The sequence below is a fragment of the Octopus bimaculoides genome, chromosome 3 (assembly GCF_001194135.2).
Source record: "Octopus bimaculoides isolate UCB-OBI-ISO-001 chromosome 3, ASM119413v2, whole genome shotgun sequence".
Lineage (NCBI taxonomy): Eukaryota > Metazoa > Mollusca > Cephalopoda > Octopoda > Octopodidae > Octopus > Octopus bimaculoides.
The window spans coordinates 133797085-133804267 of record NC_068983.1 but is presented as its reverse complement, the minus strand read 5'-3'; positions in this window follow the sequence as shown (position 1 = coordinate 133804267).

Below are 7183 nucleotides of genomic sequence, written 5' to 3'. Positions count from 1 at the left end.
AATTTCTTTACACATCCATAGCTCCACATGTGTGTGTGTGTGTGTGTGTATATATGTATGTATGTATGTAGGTGCAGATGTAGCTGTGTGGTAAGTAGCTTGCTTCTCAATCGCATGATTCTGGATTCAGTCCCACTGCATGACACCTTTGGCAAGTGTCTTCTACTATAGCCTTGAGCTGACCAAAACCTTGTGAGTGAATTTGGTAGACAGAAACTGAAAGAAGCCTATTGTGTGTGTGTATATATATATGTATATATATATATATATATATATTGTGAAGGCACGTGGCTTAGTGGTTAGGGCATTTGGCTCACAATCATAAGTAGGTGAGTTCGATTCCCAGCGACACGTGTCCTTGAGCAAGACACTTTATTTCACATTGCTCCAGTCCACTCAGCTGGCAAAAATGAGTAGTACCTGTATTTCAAAGGGCAGCCTTGTCACGCTGAGTTTCCCTGTGAACTACATTAGGGGTACACGTGTCTGGATTGCTCAGTCACTTGCACATTAATTTCATGAGAAGGCTGTTCCATTGATCATATCAACTGGGACCCTCGTCGTAACCGATAGAGTGCTCCTACATATATCATCATCATCATCGTTTAACGTCCGCTTTCCATGCTAGCATGGGTTGGACGATTTGACTAAGGACTGGTGAAACCGGATGGCAACACCAGGCTCCAATCTAATTTGGCATGGGATGGATGGTTTGACCGAGGTCTGGAGAGCCAGCAGCTGCACCAGGCTCCAATCTGATCTGGCAATGTTTCTACAGCTGGATGCCCTTCCTAACACCAACCACTCTGAGGGTGTAGTGGGTACTTTTTACGTGCCACTGGCACAGGAGCCAGTCAGGCGGACCCAGCATTGACCATGTTCAGATGGTGCTTTTTATGTGCCACGGCATGAGAGCCAGTCAGGAGGCACTGGCCCCAGCTATGGTATTGGTTTTATTTGACTCAACATGTCTCCTCAAGCATATCATATCACCTGACGCATCAGGGGTATTCTTAACAGAGCTGGACATGCATGGCTGCAATCTCACTTTAGTTGCAGGGTCTTCTCAATCACAGTATTAAAGGAGGTAGTGTAAGGTTTTGCTGACCTGATTTTGTATAAGTGTCCAAATACGTAGACAAGAATGGTAGTTAGAAAAATATCATCATCATCATCATCATCGTTTAACGTCCGCTTTCCATGCTAGCATGGGTTGGATGATTTGACTGAGGACTGGTGCAACCGGATGGCTACACCAGGCTCCAATCTAATTTGGCAGAGTTTCTATAGCTGGATGCCCTTCCTAACGCCAACCACTCAGAGAGTGTAGTGGGTGCTTTTACGTGTCACCCGCACGAAAACGGCCACGCTCGAAATGGTGTCTTTTATGTGCCACCCGCACAAGAGCCAGTCCAGGGGCACTGGCAACGATCTCACTTGGCTTGCCGGGTCTTCTCACGCACAGCACATTTCCAAAGGTCTCGGTCAGTAGTCATCGCCTCGGTGAGGCCCAATGTTCGAAGGTCTTGCCTCACCACCTCAGCCCAGGTCTTCCTGGGCCTACCTCTTCCACGGGTTTCCTCAACTGTTAGGGAGTGGCACTTTTTCACGCAGCTATCCTCATTCATTCTCACCACATGTCCAAACCAGCGCAATCGTCTCTCTTGCACACCACTACTGACGCTTCTTATGTTTGTGATTGTTTCCCATGACATTCTAATCACATATCTGTAGCACTGGAGCTGAGATCTCTCAATATGGAGAAGTAGTGGCTCACTGTGGAGGGATCCTGATTCCTGAGCTATGCACCCTGTCAAGTAACATTACACCAGAGACCCTTCAAAGGAGCCCCATTTTGGCTGCTTGTAATCACAATCATGCTCTTTCAATCATTACACAACATTCCTAACCATAGATGAGGATAGGCATAGAAACCAAAAATAGCTGGAGCTGGTGCATTACTGTATCAGCACCTGCAATTCTAGCATTCAATTCAGCCCTACTTCCCATCCCTCATGAATATGGTCCCAAAACACTTAAACTTCTCTTGCCTCAGTGATGTCCCACTAACATGCAGAATGAACTCTTGCGAGGACCAATGTCTTAGTCTTTGCAACACTAATTCTCATCCCCACCTTGAAGCACTTGGGAGCAAACCCATTCAGAGCATGATAGAGATAACCTGATGAGCCAAGTAATACCATTTCACCTGCAAATACCTATCCTACATCCATCAATTGTTATACCATTTCTGTAACAGCTGCATATGGCACTCCAGTTCATAAAAATTATGGAAAGGCGAGATGACAATATATATATATGCTTGCCACAGTCCAACATCTACTTTGAACAGACATCTGGGCATTTATAAAGGGACTTTTTGGCAACTAGAAGTTGCCCATAAAACCCAAATTCCTGTAAAACCCTCCATATCATGTCCTGTAGTGTGCATTATGCTTTTTTTGAGGTCTACAAAGCAATGTACACCTTTTTACAATATTCCCACAATTTCTCAAAGATTTGCCATAGAGTGATTGTCTGGTCAGTTGTACAGTTAAGTTGAGCTGTTCTTCAGCTAAGTTGAGCTCAATAATTTCCCAAAAACTCTTCTCCAGACACCAAACTTATACTTTTCTAGGGAGGCTCAACCAGGAGATTCCTCTGTAATCAGACCACTCTCTTATCTCCCTTTTAAAAATTGATATTATTATTTCAGAGGTCCTAGTCACTTGACATACATGAGCCAGCCAGAGAATACTTTCCTTATTTAAGGCTTTTAACATCTCAGAGAAAATTTCCTCCACTTCAGTGACCTTTCTACATTTGAGAGCTTTAATCACCTCTATGACTTCATCCTCTGTGAGGTTAGTCTTTACCCTTAGATGCACCTTGTATCTACCAGAAGATTTTATTGGGACTGGATTTAGAAGATTAGTAAAGTACATCTTCCAATTATGGTTTTCTCTGTAGAGAGAAGACCCCCCCCCCCAGTCAAATTATTAATGGCAGATGTGGAAGAAGGCTTCTTGTTAAAAATTCAGTGTATGGTCCACCAGAATACTTTATTGGTCAATCTAAAGTCAGACTCCAGTATTACCCCTAAGTCTTCCCATGACTTAACCATGGGTTTTTACTGTCTGTGTTAAAACTTTTTACATCTCAGTATACTGCCTGTACAAAAAGGAGACTTGTTTCCAAACCAAGCTTTTTAAGCCTCCTTCCTTGCTTGGACAGCGTTTTTAACTTCCTGTTTTTTTTACCACCTGGCACCACACTAAGACCTTTTCATCCATAGCATTTTATGGCTGAAGAAAAAAGTGACAAACAAAACAGTCTCCACATCATTTCAACATCCTCAGTCTGTTCAGGAAGGTCTCTGATTTGGATGCAATAGTGTTCACATATTTGTTTCTGATCCCATCTTCCACCATTTTATCTCATTTTATTTTGTAGGTCATGCTGGACTTATCAGTTTTGTTAGTTCTCTTTGCTTTAGTCTCAGGTTACAGACAACTAGGTGGTGATCAGTTGAGAGTTCTGCCACTCTCTTTACAGGAACATCCAGTGCAGAATCAAAGAGGTCAGAGACAATAGCAACATCTGTCAGGGATCTCTGCCCAAAAGTATCCCTATACCAGATACAAACATTCCAATGCTGGAAGAATGTGTTCATTTCCAGCATAGAAATCTAGTAAAGCCTCTTCATTTGCACTTAGTTCAGGATTGTTATTCTGTCCAATCACTCTTTTCCACATCTGGCGATCAGTGCCAGCTTGTGCATTAAAGTCTCCTTGAAGTACAAATGACTGATCTTAAAGCTGCAGTGACTTTGTCAGGGAGGGGTTTGTATTTAGCTTTACTCTTTGGTGCATTTATTGGCAATAGCCACAGCAAGGCTTCCTTTAGCTTAAGCTTCAGGAGACAACCCCTCCCATCTTGTGGATCCACCTCATAACACAATCTGATAGCTAGGGACTTTTTGAGTATCTTCACTCCTGCTTGTGCAGACAGAGTTGGCACCACACCTGAATAGTGGAGTTTTTACCCTCCACCCAACTCTACAGTACTAGAACCTAAGAACCTTGCAGAGGAGACACCGATTATATCTAGCTAGTAGTGTTTGGCCTCCTCCTCTAGTTCCTGTTCTTTACCCATGAGGGTTGTGATATTTCAATTCCTAATCCTTGATGGTTATCCTCTTCTGGTGTTCTGGGACATGCATCCTTTGTACTTCCAGCACCTCACAGAACAAGTTGAAGGCTTATTGCTGGTTATACTGGTATTGGGCAGAGACTGCAATATATTTTTTTAATGGACCCCTCTCCTTAAGGTCTGAATGCATCTCTTGTTGCCCCACATGACAAATGATGTAGTATGGTTGTTCCTTTGAACTGCTTTTATATCACAGATTTTGGTGGTCTTATTCATGCCAGACACCAAACAGGTATTAGTATTTGACCTGTGGAATGAACCTTTTTCATAATGCCATTTTTGGTGGTCATACTCATGCCAGAATACCAAGCTGGTATTTGCATTTGATTCAAGAAGGTCTATCTTTCCCACTATAAAATGAAAATTAATCTCCACTAGAGACACAGGATTTGGAATTCTATGGCCACGAAGCTCCAGAAATCTGGCATTTACGGGCTGTTGATACTCAGAAACTCCCCATAATTTAGCATTAATTTCTTCCATAAAACTTGACCAATAAACTGCTTTTCTCTTACAGGAACAACGTTTATCTTCCTCTGACTCAGCATAAACTTTTGGATATGATCTCAATTAGACATGCACATGTAAGGGTGATATAGGGGAAAGAAAATGGCCCTTCAAACTGTTGCCCAAGCACACAGTAATTTTCTCTTTAATATTTCTTCTACTTTTTTTCCATCTGAAACCCACCCATATTATTTAACCCTTTTTTTTTTTTACTATATTTCTAACTAAAATACAAACACTATGTATTTCAATTAAAATTCTAAAATTGTCATGGGTTTAGACTGGTTTCAATAAACAATTATGATGTTATTAGCATATGTTTGTTTTGGAACATAATGCTATGACAGGTGCTTGAATTAATCTACTACATAGTTTTTCTCTCAAAGCAAATATAATTACAAGTGAATTCAGCATAATGTAAAATTATTTAAATTTAAACATAGCCATAAAAATGAGTTGTCTAGTATTCTCCTGGGTGTCCAACAAAATTTTAAAACAGAAAAGTTGTGCATATAATTGAATTTTTAACTGAATTAGAATGCATATTAAACAGGTGTACCATAAAATCAAAACAGAACTAAATACTGGAATTTGTTTGAAGAAAACTGCAAATTGAAGTAAATTCATACACACACATACATAAATACACACAATAATGATTCACAAATATAAATTAAAAAGTATTACCCACCTGACAGGTAAATTAAAATGACAGGTAAATAAAATAAGTAAGAATGGAGTTAATTTGAAAAAAAAGTATTTTATAAAATCAAGTTATATAGGTTTGGTGATACAAACAGGAAAAATAGAACTTGAAACATAATTTTCCCCTTATCTCTGTGTGCAAATTTGCTTGTAAATGTCCTTTCTGCTGTTGGATTATTTCACTTCTTTTTACTTTGATTTGTTGTTTTTTATATCCACTGCTTTTTTTCTTTTCTACCTGGAATCACTGTTGTACACATACAAGGTGTTCAGGCTAAATTTGACAGTTTGCATAAAACAAAAAGAAACACAATATTTCGTTTTTGGATTTAGTTTGCAAGATTTTTTATGTGATTTCGTGTGTTGAAGCATATTCTGTTGTGTCTGGGGAGAGTCATTTTCTTATTGTGCCTTAAAATTTAAAAGAGTCAAGACTATTGAAAAGGTTGCAAGACACAACGAAAATTTTAGGAAAATAAAAATAAGAAATAAGTGGAAATTTTAATGGTGAGTGTGTTAAATTTTAAGGCACAATAAGAAAATGACTCTCCCCAGACACAACAAAACACAATATCCCATCTAAAAATAAAAGTATTTTTTAAAAAATCCAAAAATATCAACTAATTTATGACTGGGAGATACTAGTTTACACAAAGTAGCTGCCCTCAGTTTCCACCATGGCCTCAAGATGGCACTGGAACCTGGTGCATATGTTTATTACTGTGTCTCTGAGAAGATCGTCAAACACTGACTTGATCTTGCCACCAGCTTGCCCTTGCTGCCATAAGTAGTGTGGTTGGTGTCTTTTTCTACTGTGCCCCACACATAGTAACCCATGGTATTTTAATCAGGGAAATTAGGAGGCCAGAAAATGGGGCTGGTGAAGTCAGCTCATCACCTTAAAAGAATTAAATAATAATAACAATATAATAATAATAATAATAATAATAATAATAATAATAATAATATTCCTTTGTACTATAGGTACAAGGCCTGAAATTTTTTAGGAGAGGGGACTAGTTGATTACATCGACCCCAGTGTTTCACTGGTACTTAATTTATCGATCCCAAAGGATGAAAGGCAAAGTTGTCCTTGGTGGAATTTGCACTCAGAATGTAAAGACAGAAAAAATAACATGAAGCATTTTACCCGGCATGCTAACAATTCTGCCAGCTTACCACCTTAATAATAATAATAATAATAATGATAATAATAATAATTGTTTCTAATATAGATAAATAATTGCGAATATTATCACTCCTGTGTCCACATTCTTCTTGCTAGTTCTCTCATTTTACAGGTAATGCATTTTACAGCCAGAAAAATAACTATTATTGAGGCAAAATTCAAAAACTATAAAAGGTAAGGAAAAAGTATGAAGTATAATTAAAACATAAGTTCTGTAAACTGACAAAACATATTTATATAAAAACATCAAAAGGAGTAGGTAGTAACTCTATAAGATGTACCCGGTGTAAGCTATGGACACATAAGAGGTGCAGCAATATCAAAGGCAGGTTAACTAGGAAGTTAGTTCTTGTATGTGGCAGATGTTCAGGTGCAATAAACACTGTAAACAAACAGGAAACAACTTCTATCTCATTCCAGGGAGAAAAACTAGAGGTAGTCGATAGCTTCCGATATCTGGGTGGGTGACCAAATTAGTAGTGGGGGTGGGTGCGCTGAAAGTGTAGCTGCTAGAATAAGAATAGCCTGGGCAAAGTTTAGAGCGCTCTTACCTCTGCTGGCGACAAAGGG